At 37.9% G+C, this 22,708-nt stretch overlaps 1 pseudogene; it reads right to left on the bottom strand.

Moving 5' to 3' along the window:
- Window positions 1–18,942: 18,942 nt before the first annotated feature.
- Window positions 18,943–19,393, bottom strand: LOC127687770 (Ig heavy chain V region 108A-like; annotated as a pseudogene).
- Between the last annotated feature and the right edge of the window lie 3,315 nt (window positions 19,394–22,708).

The following is a 22,708-nucleotide window of genomic DNA, read 5'->3' as shown; positions in this document are numbered from 1 at the left end:
GAACACAGATGAAGAAGAAATGGCTCTTGTTTACCTGGAGATTATAGCTGATGTACCAGGGATTGGTTTTAAGTTCTGCTAATGTTACTTTAAATTTAATATACTCTCAAAGCCAGGTTTCTTCATGATAGCTGTTGAACACAACACTAACAGTTACAATTTTAAAAAGTAATGTCAGGAGATAACAGGCCTTTTTTGTTTTTGTCATCATCAGGCTATACCTCAGGCAGAGCCCCTGTGTTCAGAAGGACCTCAATGAGTCATGAGTTCTGATTCTGCAACCTATGTATCTATGCATGAACTTCTGGGATATTCAGATGCAAGGGTCAAAGAAAAATAGGACTCACTGTGGTACCCACAGATCAGATAACAACTCCAGAAACACATATTCACATCTAAAACGAAACAAAAATCAAGTGACAAGTGATTACTCAATCAGTTTTCTATAATACACTGCCAAGTATTTTTTCTCTGAAAAGTTTATTTTTATTTATTTATTTATTTATTTATTTATTTAAAGAAAAAATAACAGGATTTTATTAAAATTTAAATCTGCTTGATAAAAGACATTATTGTTTTATTCGATGTATTCTTTATTTATATTTTCAAATATTTATATTTCCACTTTTCTGGGTCCCCACTCCCCACAAGTCCCATAAGCCCTCTCCCCTCCCCCTGTTCCTATTTCTACTCCTTCCTACTTCCCTGTTCTGATATTCCCCTACACTGTTATACTGAGTCTTTCCAGAACCAGGGGCCACTCCTCCATTTTTGGGGGCATCATTTAATATGTGGATTATGTCTTGGGTATTCCAAGTTTCTAGGTTAATATCCACTTATCAGTGAGTGCATACCATGATTGATCTTTTGAGACTGGGTTACCTCACTTAGTATGATGTTCTCCAGCTCCATCTATTTGTCTAAGAATTTCATGAATTCATTGTTTCTAACGGCTAAATAGTACTCCATTGTGTAAATATACCACATTTTTTGTGTCCATTCCTCCGTTGAGGGACACCTGGGTTCTTTCAAGCTTCTGGCTACTACAAATAGGGCTGCTATGAACAGAGTGGAGCATGTGTCCTTATTGCATGCTGGGGAATCCTCTGGGCATATGCCCAGGAGTGGTAAAACAGGGTCCTACAAAGTTTCTGTAAGGCAAAGGACACTGCCAAAAGGACAAAACATCAACCAACAGATTGGGAAAGGATCTTCACCAACCCTAAATCTGACAGAGAGGGCTAATATCTAATATATACAAAGAACTCAAGAAGATAGAACCCAGAGAACCAAATAACCCCATTAACAAGTGCGGTACCAAGCTAAACAAAGAATTTTCACGTAAAGAACTTCGAAGGGCTGAGAAACACCTTAAGAAATGTTCAACATCATTAATCATTATGGAAATGAAAATCAAAGCAACCCTGAGACAGGGTTTCTCTGTGTAGCCCTGGCTGTCCTGGAATTCACTCTGTAGACCAGGCTGACCTCGAACTCAGAAATCTGCCTGCCTCTGCCTCCCAAGTGCTGGGATTAAAGGCATGCACCAATGAATTCATGAATTTTTTTAGGCAAATGTATGGAACTGGAAAATATCATCCTAAGCGAGGTAACATAATCACAAAATAATACACATGGAATGCAATCATTGATAAGTGGATATTAATTAGCCCTGAAGCTCTGAACACGGAAGATACAATTAGCAAATCAAATGATTCCCATGAAGAAGGAAGAAGAGGTCCCTAATCCTGGAAAGGCTTGATCCAGCATTGTAGGGGAGTACTAGGACAAAGAAAAGGGAGGGGGGGAGAGAAGACCCGCGACCATATTTGCTGCCTGCCAGGACAGAAAAGGTTCACTAAGTACTGTGTCACCCTGAGCTTTAGATTTCTGGTGGTGCAAACCGCCAGGGGTCTGCCTGCACTCAGGAACTGAGCACATAGGCGGGTTTGTCTGCCAGCCCATCGGGCTCCGGGATGTGTCCTGCCCAGGGATCTGCTGAAGGAGAGAAGACCCACAGCCATTTTTGTTGCCTGCCGGCACAGAAAAGGATCACTAGGTACTGTATCACCCTGAGCTTTAGATTTCGGGTGGTGCAAACCGCCAGGAGTCTGCCTGCACTTAGGAACTGAGCACATATGCGGGTTTGTCTGGCAGCCCGCCGCTTGCAGGGCCAGTGTACTGCCCAGTGAGCTTTGGAAGGAGAGAAGCCCTGCGGCCATACTCGCTGCCTGCCAGGACAGAAAAGGGTCACTAAGTACTGTATCACCCTGAGATTTATCACCTTTATATTTCTGGTGGTGCAAACCGCCAGGGGTCTGCCTGCACTCAGGAACTGAGCACATAGGTGGTTCATCTGCAAGCCAGACCATCACAGGACATGTGTCCTAGGTGAGAATCAACAGAGGGAGTGACCCCCACCACAACATCTTCACTCCATAACAGAGCAGACAGAGAACACCTAGGTGACCTTGACAACCTAAGTATAAAATTGCTTGAGGCAAGACTGAGAAGGGCTTCAAAAGCCCAAAAGAGGAAGGCAGCATATCAGTAATCTGTGCCAGAAGAAACCCAGTCATCCAGTGTTGCAGAGATAACCTTAAAGATCCACAGTAGGTTGAAGCACCAGCCAGTGACAATAAGACCATCTAATACCTGGGAGAACTAGATGGCTAAAGGTAAATGTAGGAACGTTACTAACAGAAACCAAGGCATTATGGCAGCATCTGAACCCAATTCTCTAACATTAGCAAGTCCTGGATACAACAACATACCAGATAAACAAGATTTGGATTTAAAATCACTGGTCATGATGTTGGTACAGGAATACATGAAGGACATACTTAAAGAAATTTCGGAGAAAATGGATCAAAAATTAGAAGCCCTTACAAGGGAAACACAAAAATCATTGAAAGAAATTCAGGAGAATACAAAAGCCCATAAGGAGGAAATGCAAAAATCACTTAAAGAAATAAAGGAGAACTTTAAACAACAGGCAGAAGTCATGAAAGAGGAAACACAAAAATCTCTTAAAGAATTAGAGGAAAACACAAACAAGCGATTGACAGAACTGAGCAAAAACTTCCAGGATCTAAAAACAGAAGTAGAAACAACTAAGAAAGCACAAAGGGAGACAACTTTGGAGATAGAAATCCTTGGGAAGAAATCAGGGACCATAGACGCAAATATCAACAACAGAATAAAAGAGATAGAAGAAAGAATCCCAGATGCCGAAGATACCATAGAAACCATGGACTAAACAGTTAAAGAAAATGCAAAATGTAAAAAGCTTGTAACCCAAAATATCCAGAAAATCCAGGACAAAATGAGAAAGCCAAATCTAAGGATTATAGGCATTGATGAGAGTGAAGCTTTACAACTTAAAGGGCCAGCAAATATCTTCAACAAAATTATGGAAGAAAAATTCACTAACCTAAAGAGAGAGATGCCCATGAATATACAAGAAGCCTACAGAACTCCAAAAAGACTTGACCAGAACAGAAATATTTCCCGTAACATAATAATCAAAACCCCAAATGTACTAAACAAAGAAAGAATGCTTAGGGCAGTAAGAGAAAAAGGGCAAGTAACATATAAAGGAAGACCTATCAGAATTACACCAGATTTCTCACCAGAGACCATGAAAGCAAGATCCTGGGCGGAGCTCACTCAGACTCTAAGAGAACACAAATGCCAGCTGAGACTACTATACCCAAAGAAACTCTTAATTACTATAGATGGAGAAACCAAGATATTCCATGACAAAACCAAATTTACACAATATCTTTCTACAAACCCAGCCCTACAAAGGATAATAGGGGGAAAACACCATTACAACGAGGGAAACTATACCCTGGAAAGAGCAGGATATTAAGCTTCTTTCATCAAACCCAAAGAAGATAACCACACACGTATAAAATTAAAATCAAAAAGGATAGGAAGCAATAACGACTACTCCTTGATATCTCTTAACATCAATGGACTCAATTCCAAAATAAAAAGACAAAGACTAACAGACTGGTTACGTAAACAGGACCCTATATTTTGCTGCATACAAGAAACACACACCTCAGTGTCAAAGACAAAAACTACCTTAGAGTAAAAGGCTGGAAGACAATTCTACAAGCAAATGGTCCCAGGAAACAAGCCAGAGTTGCCATTCAAATTTCAGATAAAATTGACTTTCAACCTAATGTCATCAAAAGAGACATGGAAGTTCACTACTTGCTGGTCAAAGGAAAAATCCAACAAGAAGAACTCTCAATCCTGAACATCTATGCCACAAATATAAGGGCACCCTCATTCATAAAAGAAACTTTACTAAAGCTCAAAGTACACATTGCACCTAACACAATAATTGTGGGTGACTTCAACACTCCACTCTAACCAATGGACTGATCAGGAAAACAGAAACTAAACAGGGAGACAATGAAACTAATTGAAGCTTTGAACCAATTGGAGTTAACAGATATATATAGAAATTTTCATCCCAAAGCAAAAGAATATACCTTTTTCTCAGCACCTCATGGTACCTTCTCCAAAATAGATCATATAGTTGGTCACAAGACAGACCTCAACAAATATAAGAAGATTGAAATAATCCTATGCCTCCTATGAGATCACTATGGAATAAAAGTGCTCTTTAGTAACAGTAAAAACAACAGAAATCCCACATACACATGGAAACTGAACAATACTCTACTCAATGATAACTTGGTCAAGGAAGAAATAAAGAAAGAAATCAAAGATTTCTTAGAATTTAATGAAAGTGAAGGCACAACAAAAACAAATCTATGGGACACAATGAAAGCAGTGCTAAGAGGAAAATTCATAGCTTTGAGTGCCTCCAAAAAGAAATTGGAGAGAGCATACAATAGAAGATTAATGGAACAACTGAAAGCTCTGGAACAAGAAGAAGCTAATTCACCCAGGAAGAGAAGACAGGAAATCATCAAACTCAGGGCTGAAATCAATCAGAAACCAAGAGAACCATACAAAGAATCAACAAGACCAAAAGCTGGTTCTTTGAAAAAATCAACAAGATAGAAAAACCCTTAGCCAGACTAGCCAAAGAGCACAGAGAAAGTATCCAAATTAACAAAATTAGAAATGAAAACGGAGATATTACAACAGAAACCGAGGAAATTCAATAAATCATCAGATCCTACTACAAAAACCTGTACTCAACACAACTGGAGAAACTGGAGGAAATGGAGATTTTCTTAGACAGATACCAATTACCAAAATTAAACCAGGATCAAATAGACCATCTAAACAGACCCATAACCCCTAAAGAAATAGAAGGGGTCATAGATATGTTCCTGACCAAAAAACGCACAGGACCAGATGGTTTCAGTGCAGAATTCTACCAGACCTTCAAAGAAGACTTAACACCAATACTCTTCAAACTTTTCCACGAAATAGAAACAGAAGGAACACTACCCAACTCCTTCTTAGAACCCACTATTACACTGACACCAAAAACACAAAGATCCAACTAAGAAGGAGAATTTCAGGCCAATTTCCCTTATGAATATCGATGCAAAAATACTAAATAAAATTCTTGCCAACGGAACCAAGAACACATCAAAAAGATCATCCACCATGATCAAGTAGGCTTCATCCCAGGGAATCAGGGATGGTTCAATAAAAGGAAATCCATAAATGCTATCCACTACATAAACAAACTCAAAGAAAAAAACCACATGATCATTTCATTAGATGCCGAAAAGGCATTTGACAAAATTCAGCATACTTTCATGCTAAAAGTCTTGGAAAGGACAGGAATTCAAGGCCCATATTTGAACATAGTAAAAGCAATATACAGCAAACCGGTAGCCAAAATCAAACTAAATGGAGAGAAACTTGAAGCAATCCCACTAAAATCAGGGACTAGACAAGGCTGCCCCCTCTCTCCATATCTTTTCAATATAGTTCTTGAAGTCCTAGCTAGAGCAATTAGACAACAGAAGGAAGTGAAAGGGATACAAATTGGAAAGGAAGAAGTCAAACTATCACTATTTGCAGATGATATGATCGTATACTTAAGTGACCCTAAAAACTCTACTAGAGAACTCCTACAGCTGATAAACAACTTCAGCAAAGTGGCTGGCTACAAAATCAATGCAAGCAAATCAGTAGCCTTTATATATTCAAAGGATAAGCAGACTGAGAAAGAAATTAGGGAAATGACTCCCTTCACAATAGCTACAAACAGCATAAAGTATCTTGGGGTGACTCTAACCAAACAAGTGAAAGACCTATATGACAAGAACTTCAGATCTCTGAAGAAGGAAATCAAAGAAGATCTCAGAAAATGGAAAAATCTTCCATGCTCGTGGATTGGCAGGATTAATATAGTTAAAATTGCCATCTTGCCAAAGGCAATCTACAGATTCAATGCTATCCCCATAAAAATCCCAACCCAGTCCTTCATAGAGCTAGAAAAAGCAAGTCTCAAATTAATCTGGAATAACAAAAAACCCAGGATAGATAAAACTATTTTCAACAGTAACAGAACTTCAGGGGGATTCAGTATCCCAGACTTTAAACTCTACTACAGAGCAATAGTGATAAAAACTGCATGGTATTGGTACAATATCAGGCAAGCGGATCAATGGAATAGGATTGAAGACTCAGAAATGAACCAACACAACTATGGTCACTTGTTCTTCGACAAAGGAGCTGAAAGCATCCAGTGGAAAAAAGATAGTCTTTTCTACAAATGGTGCTGGTTCAATTGGAGGTCAGCATGCAGAAGAATGCGCATAGATTCATTCTTATCTCCTTGTATCAAGCTCAAATCCAAATGGATCAAGGACCTCTACATAAAACCTGACACACTGAAAGTAATCGTAAAGAAACTGGGGAAGACCCTGGAGGACATGGGCACAGGGGAAAAGTTCCTGAATAGAACACCAATAGCTTATGCTCTAAGATCAAGAATTGACAAATGGGACCTCATAAAACTACAAAGTTTCTCTAAGGCAAAGGACACCGTCAAAAGGACAAAAGGTCAACCAACAGACTGGGAAAGGATCTTCACGAACCCTAAATCTGACAGAGGGCTAATATCTAATATATACAAAGAACTCAAGAAAGTAGAACCCAGAGAAACAAATTACCCCATTAAAAAGTGGGGTAAGGTGCTAAACAAAGAATTTTCACATGAAGAACTTCAGAGAGCTGAGAAACACCTTAAGAAATGTTCAATATCATTAAGGGAATGCAAATCAAAACAACCCTGAGATTTCACCTCACACCAGTCAGAATGGCTAAGGTCAAAAACTCAGGAGACAGCAGGTGCTGGCCAGGATGAGGAGAAAGAGGAACACTCCTCCACAGCTGGTGGGATTGTAAGATGGTGCAAACTCACTTTACATGTTCCTTAGAAAACTGGGCATTGTCATGCATTTAAAGGAATTAGTGGGAGAAAGGAGGATAGATGGATCTGGCACCAATGCAAAGTGTTTTCTCTTCTATCACTGGTCACAATCCATATGATGTCCTATGAATTGTAAATTATCATGGTAGCATCCCCAGAACATTAACATTTTCTTATTATAGTGGAAAAGTTGTACTTATAAGTCAGGGTGCCAGACTGTTTTGTCTTGGCATTTCAACATCTCTGTTGTGCTGTGAAATGTCTCACACTCCAGGATGGTAAAATGCTGATGGATGACTCAGGTTGCAATGGCTAGGAAAGCATACCTACTTAAATATTATGGATTTGCACAGATTTCATTCTCTTACAGTGTAATCCATTTACAAACTTCTGTGCTCTGCATGATTACAAAATGATAATATTAATTTATGCTCCTAAACTAATATGAGGGTCACAATATTTGGTGATGTAGTCCATTGTCTGTGAGACTGTGCAGGGCTTTGAAACAGTGTAGAGCTTTGCCTTGAGTACAAGCACACACAGATTTCTCATATTTTCCCTATACTTCCATTACTCAGTGGATTATTTTCCCTTATCCTATAAATGTTCACTGTGATAAGCTATCCTAAGCTGCAAGTAGTTTTGCTTTCTTCTTCTTCTTCTTCTTCTTCTTCTTCTTCTTCTTCTTCTTCTTCTTCTTCTTCTTCTTCTTCTTCTTCTTCTTCTTCTTCTTCCTCCTCTTCCTCTTCCTCTTCCTCCTCCTCTGCCTCCGTCTCCTCCACCACCACCTCTGCCACCTCCACCTTCTCCTCCTCCTTCTCTTCCTTGTCTTTTTCCTCCTTCTCCTCCTCCTCCCCTTCCTTCTCCTCCTCCTCTTCCTTCTTCTCCTTCTCCTCCTCCTCCTTCTCCTCCTCCTACTCTTTCTCCTGCTCCTCTTCTTCCTCCTGCTCCTCCTCTTCCTGCTCCTCCTGCTCCTCCTCCTCCTCTTCTTCTTCTTCTTCTTCTTCTTCTTCTTCTTCTTCTTCTTCTTCTTCTTCTTCTTCTTCTTCTTCTTCTTCTTCTTCTTCTTCTTTCCTCTTTTTTCTTTTTTCTTCTCTTTCTTCTTCTTTTTCTTCTTTTTCTCTTCTTCCTCTTCACCATCTTCTTCATCTTCTTCTTCATCTTCTTCATCTTCTTCATCTTCTTCATCTTCTTCATCTTCTTCATCTTCTTCATCTTCTTCATCTTCTTCATCTTCTTCATCTTCTTCTTCATCTTCTTCGTCTTCTTCATCTTCTACATCTTCAGAATGACTTAAGTTTATTAGCACCACTTTACATTTCCCTGATCCCCTCCACAGGGAGAATTGCATCTGGAAACTGGTTGATGCATCCTCACTCTCACTCTGAGTCTTCTATAGACTGATATTCCATGATTCCCTCAGTAAGCATAAATCTGGAGGCAAATACAGTTGAGAGGATTCTGGGAATCTCTAGAGTATATAATACGTAACTTAACTAAGGAAGTTAAAGGTGAACTCTATAACACATTCTTCATGGACAATGTCATGAATCACCTGTAGCTGCTTTCACCAGGTTTATGAAAATCCAACCTCAGTCCAAGATTAAAACCTGTGTGCTCAGGGACTGTGAACATTTGTGTAGTGTAGTTGTACTGTTTGTTGTATGGACATAATTGTATTGGCAACCACAAACTCTGTAATTTACATAATCTTTTAGAAAGGTATTTCATAGATAAAGACCTGATACTTTCTGAGTCAGAATATAGTTTTTTCTGTGGTGGTCAGCATCATGGTGAACTTCAGGTATCAGAGGAAATGGACTCCATGCTCCATCCTGGCACCTATGCAGGTAAAGGTTGTCCATCTGACTGAGAATCCAGTCAGTACATCAATGTTTATTAAGTTGAACAATGTTTCAAAGATTCAAGGACCAACTGATCCTCCTTCAGGTTAACCATATTTGTGTGTCTGAAAATTATCTTTGTTAACATGCTCCCATTAGACAATAATCAGACACTAGTGAGCATCAGGACTATGGCCAACAATGAAATCAGCTGGAAACTCCTGGAACACTTTTCCCCAAATTGGTCAGGGTCCTGGGGCTCAAATACTCTAAACATTTATTTGTAAGTCTGACATGAACTAGTGTCCTTTCCAGCAGCATAAAGAAGCCCCCATTGGATATCTATGACCTCAATACAGATGTAACATTAAGAAACTCTCCAGTGCTATGGCACTGAGATCTCACATAGTCTCTAAATGTAATTATGTTGGCTATGAAATTCACATAGGCTGTTAAAATCCTCGCAATGAAAAACTTCCTTATCTCCTTCTGCTGCTCTTTAATTCTTAGAGAATTGGCAGATCTACAGTGTTCCCTGCTGGTTGTGAGAACCCACATGTATAAGTGCTCACACACAGACATGTGACTATGACTCTTGCTTCTCCTCTTTGTAATGTACATGGTATTACTGAGAATCCATTTCAAAGGTGGATGGTAAACTGCCTCAACCTTTGTCTGCCTGAACCTCAGTCTTTTACCTAGGGGCTGTTAGATTAACCTATAGCAGTGATTACTGATGAACAAGTGAGTTACCAGAAACAGCACAGAAGATAAACAGGTTATAAAAGGGACTTACAAGGCAATTCCCCACTTCATCATTGGTACATTTGACTTCATTTGAAAGTTTTAAATGAAGTAAGAACCTATAAGATTATTAACAACAATGTTGCATATTCAATTCAATAATGCTGAATAATGATGTTTTTCCAAACAATAACATCACTGTTAGTGTATATGTATGCATATATTTTTAGGTACTTGAGTATTTGTTTACTCAAAATCTAAAACAAATTAGCCAATGTGTGTATGTGTGGAACTAGAAATGTCTCACGAACATTTCAAATGTCTTTGAAATGAAACATACTGCCAACAGATCTCCTGTCAGAATAATCCAACTTTTATATCAGAAAGTTTCTAATGTAAATCTGATAAAAGACTTTATAATTCAAGGTGATTAAAACAAGTGCTATTAAAACGTTCTTCCTTTTAAAATGTACAATTGGAGAGTCTTGAAGAAAAATAGGAAGTTGAAGGAGACTTTTAAAATGGCTTTTTGACAATTATATCACATTCTAACTCTTCATTTAGGAACTGTTTGATTTCCTCGATGTTTATCCTCCTCTTCAACTTGAACTACTTGTGTTCTTAAGAACAATCTGAATCTTTTTGGAACAAATGTTAGTTATAAGAAAAATGTTACCTGTATCGAGACATCCAGAACAACAGTAACTGGTTATATGCCCAGAAGAATGCACAGGGAAGCTTTACTCTGTTTCTGCTATATGGCTTTTGGAAAGGAATGTCTGAAAACATTTTTCCAAAAATAAAACAAAGGAATATTAACAATGACTATCCCACTTTGTTTTGAAGCCTCATAGATTTTTACGAGGAAATTACAAATTACCCCTAAGAACAAGACACTTAAATACATTCTTGACTATCAGCATGCATCTCCAAGCATATTTGAGAATATAAATATGACCTGCAAAATGCCTTTAACAATAACTAGCTAACATTCATGAAAATAACAAAAAGAAATATGTTACATCTCAAAATTAATATATAATTAAAATAAAACTTTTTGGGGGTTTTCCTCTATATCTTCTTTTTTTAATATTTTTATTTTCTATGTTCTTTGTTTACATTCCAAATAATTTCCCGTTTCCCAGATCCCCCCTCCCCATATGTCCCATAAACCTTCTTCTCTCCATCCCTTCTCCAATCACCTCCCTCCTTTTTCTCTGTCCTTATATTTCCTTCCAATGCTAGATCGATCCTTTCCAGGATCAGGACCCTCTCCATACTTCTTCATGGGAGTCATTTGTTATGCAATTTGTGCCTTGGGTATTCAGGGCTTCTGGGCTAATTAATATCCACTTATCAGAGATTGCATTCCATGTGTATTGTTTTGTGATTGAGTTACCTCACTTAGGATGATATTTTCCAGATCAAACCATTTGCCTAAAAATTTTGTGAATTCATTGTTTCGAATTGCTGAGTAGTTTTCCATTGTATAAATATACCACATTTTCTGAATCCATTCCTCCTTTGAGGGGCATCTGGGTTCTTTCCAATTCTGGCTATTATAATTAAGGCTGCTATGAACATAATGGAGCATGTGTCTTTATTGCATGCTGGGGAATCCTTTGGGTATATGCCCAGGAGAGGTATATCAGGGTCCTCTGGAAGTCTCATGTCCAGTTTTCTGAGGAACCTCCAGACTGATTTCCACAGTGGTTGTACCATCTTACATCCCCACCAGCAGTGGAGGAGTGTTCCTCTTTCTCCACATCCTCACCAACACCTGCTGTCTCCTGAGTTTTTGACCTTAGCCATTCTGACTGGTGTAAGGTGAAATCTCAGGGTTGTTTTGATCTGCATTTCCCTAATGACTAATGATGTTGAGCACTTCTTAAGGTGCCTCTGGGCCATCCAAATTTCTTCAGGTGAGAATTCTTTGTTAAGATCTGTACCCCATTTTTAATAGGGTTATTTGGTTCCCTGGTGTCTAACTTCTTGTGTTCTTTGTATATATTGGGTATTAGCCCTCTATCAGATGTGGGGTTGGTGAATATCCTTTCCCAATTTGATGGTTGCCATTTTGTCCTTTTAACAGTGTCCTTTGCCTTACAGAAACTTTGTAATTTTATGAGGTCCCATTTGTCAATTCTTGATCTTAAAGCATAAGCTATTGGTGTTGTGTTCAGGAACTTTTCCCCTGTGCCCATGTCCTCAAGGGTCTTCCCCAGGTATTCTTTTCTATTAATTACAGTGTGTCTGGTTTTACCTGGAGGTCCTTGATCCACTTGGAGTGAAGTTTAGTACATGGAGATAAGAATGGATCAATTTGCATTCTTCTGCATGCTGACCTCCAATTGATCCAGCACCATTTGTTGAAAAGGCTATCTTTTTTCCACTGGATGTATTTTTATAAAAACTAATTATCCATGGCAAATTCCACTTTCAAATTATATTGCTAAACTTGATTGCCACTGTTGAAATTTTTGGAATGAACTCAATCAATTGTATCTTTTAAGCTTTCTATTTCTTCTAGTATGTTTAATTGATATATTTATTACTTGCTTTTTATTTTGTTATGACAGTGTTACTCTCTAAATCTTGACTGTCCTAAAACTCATTCTGTAGACCAAGCTGGCCTTGAATTCAGAGGTCAGTCTGCCTTTCCTTTCTGAGTACTGGGATTATAGGCAGGAGGCACCACTACCTGGCTCAATTTTCCTATTATTATTCCTTCTACTTATCTCACAGATTAAAGTAAAATTTTAACACCTACATATACAGGATGGAGTCAGATATTTTTTCATATCAATTTTTGTTATGCTCAAGAGAATGAATTTTAAACAGTCATGAGGATCTTGGGTGCCATATTTTTAATGAATATTCCCATTGGCTCTGTGTTTACAACCAGTACTATTTTTTTTTTTACTACAAACAGCCTATACACCCATAACAACTTCATTCAAAACTGTTCTTGGGCTCATCAAATAATTTGTTTCAGGTCTATACAAATTTTCATTATCTACATGTGTGCTTCTTAAGGATTGTCTAGAACCTTGTAAGATATTTAAGTTTTTTCTTTGTCCTTATACCCATCAAAGGCCCCAGACAGGCACATTCTAATTCACAACTGCTCCATTTCTACAACCAAAATTTCAACTAACCAAGAATCAGCAATCCATAGTTCTACTATATCCTGATTGTTCTAAATCGGACACTAAACATTTCCCTGAGTGATTCTTGCCATAGGGAAAATGAAATTTGACAAGTGGATATAACTGTAATGCCAGAGTTTGGTAAGCAAACATTTGTTCAGGTCTCTAAAGATGCTGTCTCCACCATGACCTGGGATAGACCTAACAAATGTCCTGTTTGTGTCATAGGAAACTTAAAAGTTTGCTTTAGATTTATGACAATTCCTAAGGAAAAAATACCTGATATTTGCCTTGTATACATGTCTTATAGAATCCAAAATTTTTCAGAGTATTGTAATGGTATTCACATAACTATATAACTCTATATAACTATATAATCTATAAGCTGAATACAAACACTGCACCATTAAGTTTTGAGATATTACTTTTGTACAATAGAGATTCCCAATCCAAATGATTAAAAGACCAACTTTCTTTAATAGCTTATGTTTTGTAGTCTACCCTAAACTCCTAAAATTAGAAATCTGGTTATGTTAATGTGTAGGATATGTGAAAGAAATTTATTTTCAATAAAAGAGAAATTGTCAATAAAATAAAAAGTACTTTTTAAATGAAAAGGAGTAAAGGTTTTGCTTTTATCCTTTCTGAATGAGGACACACCTTTAGCACTTCTGGGTGAATGACATTGGCTTCTATAGGTTCTCAGGTTTATAAAATTAGTCATCAGCTATGGGAACAGTTTGATAGGATTAGAAGAAGTAGTGGAGTTTATGTTGGAGAATGTGTGTCACTGAGGGTGAATTTTGATGATGCAAGACAGTGGCAAGGCCCAGTATTTCTCTGTACAACTGTGATTAAATTTTAGCTCTCAACATCTGCTCCCACATCAGGCATGGAACAATGCTCCCAGCAGGATAATAACAAGCTAGCCTTCTGAAACTGTAATTATGATTCCAATTAAATGCCTCCTCTTATAAAGGTGTCCATGGTCAAGTTGTCTCTTCACAGCAATAGAACAGTAACTAGAGCACACTTAGGATAATGAAAGCAATAGCCCTACTTCCTAGTACTGATTTATATATTACTTTCTTCCTACACTGTAGGTACTAACTGTGGCAACTGAAGGAAGGAAGATAATTTTTTCATAGATTGAGGTACAATGCACATGTCAGAACTTAGACAATAAGTATACAGAAAAGTGAAACTGATGATATAAATAACTACAATATTGAAGCAACTCATAACATGGGTGATTATCAGAAAGCAAAACAGTTTTGAACTTACTGCTATAATTGGCCTGTATTAACAAAGAAAAAGATGATTAGTCACAATTCTGTTTGGGAGAAATGAAAATGGACTAAGAACAGGAAGCATCTGAATCTTAAAATTCTGCAATGGAAATGAGCCCAGAATTACAGTATAATTATGTTTCATAAAAAATGTCTTTATTGTGCTATACAGGGTAAGTAGCAATAAGCTGATGGAAATTGAAATATTATCTTTGTTTTTAGGAACATTAGCTTGTCTGACTATATCTAGGCATGAGTGACTCTGGACTGGAACATTTTCCTAAAACATCTCTGAGAAAATATCTGACCAGTTTTACTATCTCCACAGATTCTTATCTGATTATTGTTAATGCAGAAAGACATAAAAGATAAGAGATGATATCCAGGGCAATAAGAAACTAAAAAAAACAAAAACAAAAAACAACAACAACAAAAAAAAACAAACAAAAAAAACTTTTCAAACAGGTTGGTAATGGAGTACACAAATGTAATTAAGCACATTTTCTCTTTCCATGATTTGCACATGTATGGAGTAACAATATATAATACGTGGAGTGAAAATTTCAGTGTATCAATGTCTTCTCCAAGCACAGAAGTATGTGGCAATAACTATGGTATTCACTATGGTGATATTGAAGGAACGTCTGGATGTTGGATCTGTCTTTGGAATTTGTAGTTGTAGTATTTATCATCATCCCACCAAATGTATATCAGACACTCCAGACCTTTTCTGAGGGCTAACAGGACCAGCTAACAGGCATATCATAAGTACTCAGTGATAACCTGGAGAAAATGTAGGTCAGATTTTAAGAGAACTGCAGCATCCCAGAGCCAGACTCCTTGAGTGTAACCTGAGACAAGAAAACTGAGTAGGGAAAAAAGCAGAGGTAAGGTTGGAATATGGTGAGAACAGAAAAGTTCATCCCTTAGGGAGTCTGGAATTCACATGGAAGAACAACCAGTAATAGGTATGTGGGCGTAAGTCTGTCCATGCTTGCACACCAATGAGTGGCTAGACAGACCCTCCCTTTATCAGCAAAGACTAGTAGAAATACCTGGTCTGCTTTGCTCCGGAGGAACTTGATGCCTGAGGGTTATGCAGGACTGACTCTACTTTAATCTGGGCATTGTGGCAAATATGGCCTTAATGGCAGTAGAATAGTATAGACGACCCTGCCCCTGGGTATCTGCCGCACTCAGCAGAGCAGGCCACATATACTGCATAATTTGCCAATGAGCAGGCAACTAGGTTATGAGCATGGGGCAATTAGCCCTGCCACTTGTCTGCTGTGTTGTGGTATGGACAAGAAGAGATGCCCTCCTGCCTTTTTACTCCTTACTGCCTACAGCACGGAAGAGAGTTGGCCCTGTGGTTATGAGAACATGAGAGTTGGCCATTAACTTCACTAGCTGTAACTTTTGGGAGAATGCTCCCTTAACCATACACGAACAGCACAGTAGAACAGGCTCTGAATATGGGTGGTTGCAGGTGAGCTGGCTATGAGTGTGGGAGAGCTGGAAATTAGTGGAATGACTAGATCAGCGTCCTCTCAGGCCCAGATGTAGAGATTTGAATTGATCTACTCCAATATCTACCCAATCTATGGACTACTAGAATGCATGGGTCTAGAGGTTTTTCAGGACACATGACAGGCACAGAAGTTGATATGCCAAATGAGAAGAGTTCCAGTGAGTTTCCAGTATTGATTTGTAAAAGAAGCTAGAGGACTTGCCTCATTCAAGAACAAAAAAGTCACTGTAGTGAACAATTGCAAGCAAATAAATATGGACAAAATGTTACTGTGGGAACCAATCTAACAGAACTACAGATTGCAAAAAGGAGATGTTTTTCTCTATTTGGGAGATTTTTGCAAGAGTTGAAGACAGATATGACAGGTAGGAATATGTGTGGTGTTAAATGTACGATTTGAAATTTCAAAGTACCAACATTTTTTTTATAAAAAACTCCAGGTATATGCAAGGTGAGAATTTATTTAATGAATATCTTCAAACAGTGCTACAGTCCATCTGGGTGTCCCTTTGAATCACAGTGACATGTGAGGAGAAATTCCATGCAGAGGGAATAGGTTTTAGAAAAATGAAACTATCAATTGATTTTTTTTTCAGAATTTCACAAGTACCTGCAAAGTAAAGTGACAAATATCAAGTTTCACATCAACATTAAACTCAAGCACGTCAAGGCAAAGAGTCAGCAATTGACTAGGGATGAAGAAATTTATTCCTCAAAGGCTGATGAGGTCTTTCTTTGGGGTTCCCAAGAAGGTCATGAAAAAATCCCTCAGGGGAGAAAAGAATCACACACACACACACACACACACACATACACATGAGAGAGAGAGAGAGAGAGAGAGAGAGAGAGAGAGAGAGAGAGAGAGAGAGAGAGTTTGGATGAAGAAAAGTAAACATTAACAAGATGCAATGAGCAAATCCATCAACTACACACACACACACACAAACACACACACACACACACACACCATATACATTCATATACCTTCACTCATTGAATGAATGGAGCATAGTTTCACACAATTTACATACATGCATCTACACACATTGTTAGTGGAGGGAGCATATTCTGTGACCTGTGTCCAACAACTTTATTTTCTTCCCCTTCCCACACATATATAATTTATATATGCCAACAAAAATCTTCCCAGCAGTATACAGATTACAAGGTGATTAAATTTTAATTTTTATTCTAATGAATTATTATGAACAAAGAAAAAAAGAGTGTGTTACCTAATATCTTTATATGGAAAAACATTATGTAGTACAGGTATAGAAAACAAATTATACCCAATGATTATATGCATGCATAACTAAGCAAATTCATATAGATTAACAAAGTGTGAGCAAGCCACACAATTTTGCCAGCCAGTTTTTCTTTGTAATCTTATCGAAATCTTAAAAGAATAACAAAACAAACTTTTTTCTTAAACAAAAAAAAAATCAGTCCTAAGAATGTATATCTACTCATCAGTAATTTTCATTAAATCATATCAGGAAGCTAAGGACAAAAATGAATACAAGAAGTTAATCATCACTAGTCCAGACTCAGAGTCACATCAGCCAGTGGTAGTGAGGATGTCATTGTTCTAGTTCCCTCACCTCAAAGTTTTTAAGAGAATGTTTTCCCTTATCTTCAAACTGCTCCATAACATTTTACACATAAAAGCCACTAGAATGAATATCTATTAACATAAATTCATTAAAAATTTCATTTTTGGAGCCAGGAAGTGGTGGTTCATGCCTTTAATTCCAGCACTTGTGAGGCAGAAGCAGGCAGATCTCTGAGTTCAAGGCCAGCCTGGTTTACCGAGTGAGTTCCAGAACAGCCAGGATTAGAGAAACTCTGTCTCAAAAAACAACACCAAAAACAAAAAAATTCATTTTTGCAAATGTTTTGTAAGGATGGTAGTCATTGCTCACAATCTACAGTTCTAAGTTCTTTCCTAGATTGGTGGTGATCAAATCATTAATCTACTCTAGCATTAATTCATTAAACAGAACAAGCACTATTATTTTAAGTGCCAGTGATACTACCCAGTACAGGTGTGGAAGCCCTGTTAGCATTTATGTAAAATTCTTAGGTCAGGAAAGATGTGAGGATTGTGAGTATGTCAGGCAGAGGAGAGTTCCATAACAACGTGAGGTTTGAAGGATATATATTCTTCTAGGCTCTGCCTGTCCAAGGCACCCACAACCTGTTTGCATGAATAGGTGGGTCACATTCTATGAGTTCTAAAGCCACTTGGTTTCCTTTCACATGAGTTTTTGCATTTAGTGGTATAACTTTTACTTATGTGAGGAGAGCATGCTATCTATATATTGATGATGTGAGTAGTGGGACTAAATATTTGTACAAAACAGACCAGTTACCAAATGCACCTTTAGATAACATGCAAAATCTTCTACCAGAGGTGAGAAAGAATGAGTTGTAAATGTTATCCAGACACGGGCATGATACTACCAGAGGATCCCATTATACCACTCTTGGGCATATAACCAGATGATTCTCCCACATATAGTAAGGAATACACAGCCAGGGTTAACAACACACCTGGCTTCACTTAATGCTTAAGTCCAGGAAAGGTGTTTCTGTTTGCCTTGAGCTTGGTGATTTGGATTTTAAACGTCAAATTTCTACTATCCTTTATTCCAAGCTATTGCAATAAAAGATCCCACCCTTCATAATTTAGATATATTTTTACCGTGCATCATCACACTTTTCCCTTTTCACTATTTTATGTAGTAAGAAACATGACAATGAAGGTCATCACTGGTGAAGAGATTGACAAGGTACAGTGCACTCTTGGTTTATCAAAAAACAACATCACTTTATTCTTAAATGCCATTTTACAAAGTTCACAAAAGGCACTATAGGACTGATAGAGGGAGGGAGTAAAATGTATTTCCCAAATGGTTATTTTGAAGCAAATCTACAGTTTAATTTTTCTTTTATCTCAGTCCCAGGGAAGCTTCCTGCTCCTCCAGGGTTTTTGCCACAATCAGAATGTGTTTGTAACACAGCGTCCTGTACAGTAATAGACCACAGTGTCATCAGAAATCAGGCTGCTGATCTCCATGTAGGCTGTGTTGGTCTGCAGTCAATGTGGCCTTGCCTTTGAACATCTGATTGTATCCAGTATTACCATTTCCAGTATCAATAGATCCAATCCATTCCAAGCCCTGCCCAAGCTTCTGCCTCACCCAATGCATGCAATAATCAGTGAACGTGTAGCCAGAAGCCTTATAGGACATCTTCACAGAAGCCCCATGCTGATGCAACTCAGCACCAGGCTGCTGCAGCTGACCCTGGGAGTGGACACCTGTGAACAGAAAGGCAGAGTGGATGTCATTGTCAACTCAGTCCCTCTCTCTTCTTCAAATTTGGAAAACTTCAGGCACCTTACCTTCAGTTACTGATAGGAGGAAGAGAAAGATGAAGCTCTCTTTCATGGTTAGAGCAGGTATGTTCAGGGACTGTGGAGAGGACACTTATACATTGTTTGAGAGGTGTGGACACCCCTGTACTTACAACCATACTTAAGTAATTTGCTTATTCATGAGCAGGATACTTCTTAGATAAGGACCTAGTCCAGCTGAACAGGAAAGACTGAGCAGGCACAGTTGTCACACATCAGGATGCTGGGGACCAAGGCCTAATACTCTCTGAAGAATGCACACCATACACATTATCTGAGCCCTGTGGAGATGCTGTGGGTATAACTTCAGGGATTAAGCTCTTAGTAGATCCCTGACCTTAGACTGTTGCTCTCTTTTGAGACAATGTTATCAGATTGATTTACAAATGGTGGTTGTGGTGATGGATTTTTAAATGGATTTTTTTAAAAAAAAATGGCTAAGTTTTAAGAATTTAGAGCCTTCTTTCAAATATATGCAATTAATATTTGCTTTTCCAATGGGTTATGTAGGGGAAGTAACTGCTAACTAAAATCTAGTTCCCTAATTGTTTCATGATTGGATCAATGAAGACAGCATAATCCAATCTTTGGGCCACAAATAAGGTGGGATTTCCAGGCAAGACAGGAAGAGAAGGGGACAGAAAGAAGATTGTGAATTTGGATCAGGGGTTGGAGCGGATAGGAAGGACAAACATGCATGTCTCTGGGACCAATAGTTTGTAGCTTTTGCAGGAAGGTGTGGAGGCTAAAGAAGATGGGGCAGGATATTCTTCACCCAGTAGTTGTGTTATCTGCCTGGTTTTAAAATATTAAGACTGTCTAGTGTTTTTCATCTGTGGCGACACAGATGAGAAAACAATGCTGACTTCAGGGGTGGTTAGTCAGTGTAACAAGTAACTCCAGGTGTTCTCAGAGGGGACAGTTGTTGGGCAGCTTAGCAGAGCCAGCCAAAGGAATGGAATGCATGGAAGTGGAACTAGATTTCCCATGAACTCAGAGTTAAGTTGTGAGGGGGTTGCAGCACCTGGCAAGGAGACCAGGCAAGGAGCAAGTGTGCTTTTGAAAATTACACACAACAGGGTTATATAATGAAAAGCTTACTCAAATGACAAAAAATAAATATACTTCAGAAATATATATACATTAAAGATTATTGTAGCATTATCTCCTACAACTAAATTATGAAAAACATACCTAAAAATGTGTAACTCATCAAACGATTTCATCAATCATACAGTTATGTAAATAAAAACATGTACATGAATATATGTAATATATATAATTATACATATTCTGTTAATATCTATCTCTATTTCTATTTATCTATATTATGTATCAGATGTAAATATATCAGAAAAGAATAAGAGAATTTGAGATAACTGTTTAAATCAAGACCATTTTAGAAACATGGACATTAAATGAAACTCTTCTTAGCAGCTTTTGGATATCCCATGTTGTATGTAACTATGTATGCAAACACATAAAGATGCATTAGTGAAATTGTACAGTAGGATTATGGTAAAGTAGGAAGGGGAAGAAAATGAAGGGCAGAGGTTCTGGGAGAAATATGTACAGTGTAAAAAATATACTTGTATAAAATTATAATCATATGTAAACCTTATTTTTGTATCTCATGAGCAGTTTTTTCTTTGAATTTTCAATCATGTGTGTAATATGTTATGATCTAACACCACAACACTCAGGCATCATGCCACTATCTTCCAACAGCAGGTTCTTCTGGTTCCCACTGGGATCTTCCAATAAGTTTCCCAACATCTTGACTTATTTTGTTTTATTAAATAATAACTCAGTTACTATAGGATTGTCTCTATACAGAGATATATACTCATCAGTAGTTCATAGTGAAACTCCAGAATTTTATTTTGCCCATCAGTAATAAAATGCCAAAAGTGCATCACCTTTGCATGGATCCTCAGGAGTTCCTCTCAATCTGTGTTGTATTTTTTTTTAATTTTGATACTATTGTTCATGATGATAAAAGGGTAAACAAGTACCAAAATAGATATATTGTCTTATGCTACAAGTTTGGACAGTTTTTTTTCAAGAAAATTGTAGCATAAAAGAATTGCCTCAACTTGAATTGAACTTGTGGAGCTAGCAAATAGATAACAACAATTTAGTTTAGTATTAATTATTATTTTTTTTTGGACAGAGGATAAAAGAGTTCTTTAATAAAGTGCTTTACTTATCTCTCTATAAAGAGGCTTCTAGAGACCATTTAACTTGGGATTCAAGTACTAGATTATTAGCAGACTCATCTCATATATTCTTATTGATGGTCTTCAGTGAGCAGGGTCTTTCTTTCTTAATATTTTTATTTTCTATATTCTTTGTTTAAATTCCAAATGATTTCCCCTTTCCTAGATCCCCCTCCCATGTGTCCCATAAACCTTCTTCTCTCCTTCCATTCTCCAATTACCTCCCTCCTTTTTCTCAGTCCTTATAATCCCCTCCAATGCTAGAGCAATCCTTTCTAGGATCAGGACCCTCTCCATACTTCTTCATGGGAGTCATTTGTTATGCGATTTGTGCCTTGGGTATTCAGAGCTTCTGGGCTAATTAATATCCACTTATCAGAGATTGCATTCCATGTGCATTTTTTTGTGATTGGGTTACCTCACTTAGGATGATATTTTCCAGATCAAACCATTTGCCTAAAAATTTTGTGAATTCATTGTTTCGAATTGCTGAGTAGTATTCCATTATGTAAATATGCAACATTTTCTGTATCCATTCCGCCTTTGAGGGACATCTGGGTTCTTTCCAGCTTCTGGCTATTATAAATAAGGCTGCTATGAACATAATGGAGCATGTGTCTTTATTGCATGCTGGGGAATCCTTTGGGTACATGCCCAGGAGAGGTATAGCAGGGTCCTCCGGAAGTGTCATGTCCAGTTTTCTGAGGAACCGCCAGACTGATTTCCAAAGTGGTTGTACCATCTTACAGCCCCACCAACAGTGGAGGAGTGTTCCTCTTTCTCCACATCCTCGCCAATACCTGCTGTCTCCTGAGTTTTTGACCCTAGCCATTCTGACTGGTGTAAGGTGAAATCTCAGGGTTGTTTTGATTTGCATTTCCCTAATGACTAATGATGTTGAGCACTTATTAAGGTGCCTTTCGGCCATCCAAATTTCTTCAGGTGAAAATTCTTTGTTTAGATCTGTACCCCATTTTTAATGGGGTTATTTGGTTCCCTGGGGTCTAACTTCTTGAATTCTTTGTATATATTGGATATTAGCCCTCTATCAGATGTAGGGTTGGTGAATATCCTTTTCCTATTTGATGGTTGCCGTTTTGTCCTTTTAACAGTGTCCTTCGCCTTACAGA

The sequence above is a fragment of the Apodemus sylvaticus genome, chromosome 6 (genome assembly GCF_947179515.1).
Source record: "Apodemus sylvaticus chromosome 6, mApoSyl1.1, whole genome shotgun sequence".
In the NCBI taxonomy this organism is placed as follows: Eukaryota; Metazoa; Chordata; class Mammalia; order Rodentia; family Muridae; genus Apodemus; species Apodemus sylvaticus.
Note: the sequence above shows the minus strand (reverse complement) of the source record. Positions and strands in the feature narration are given on the sequence as shown.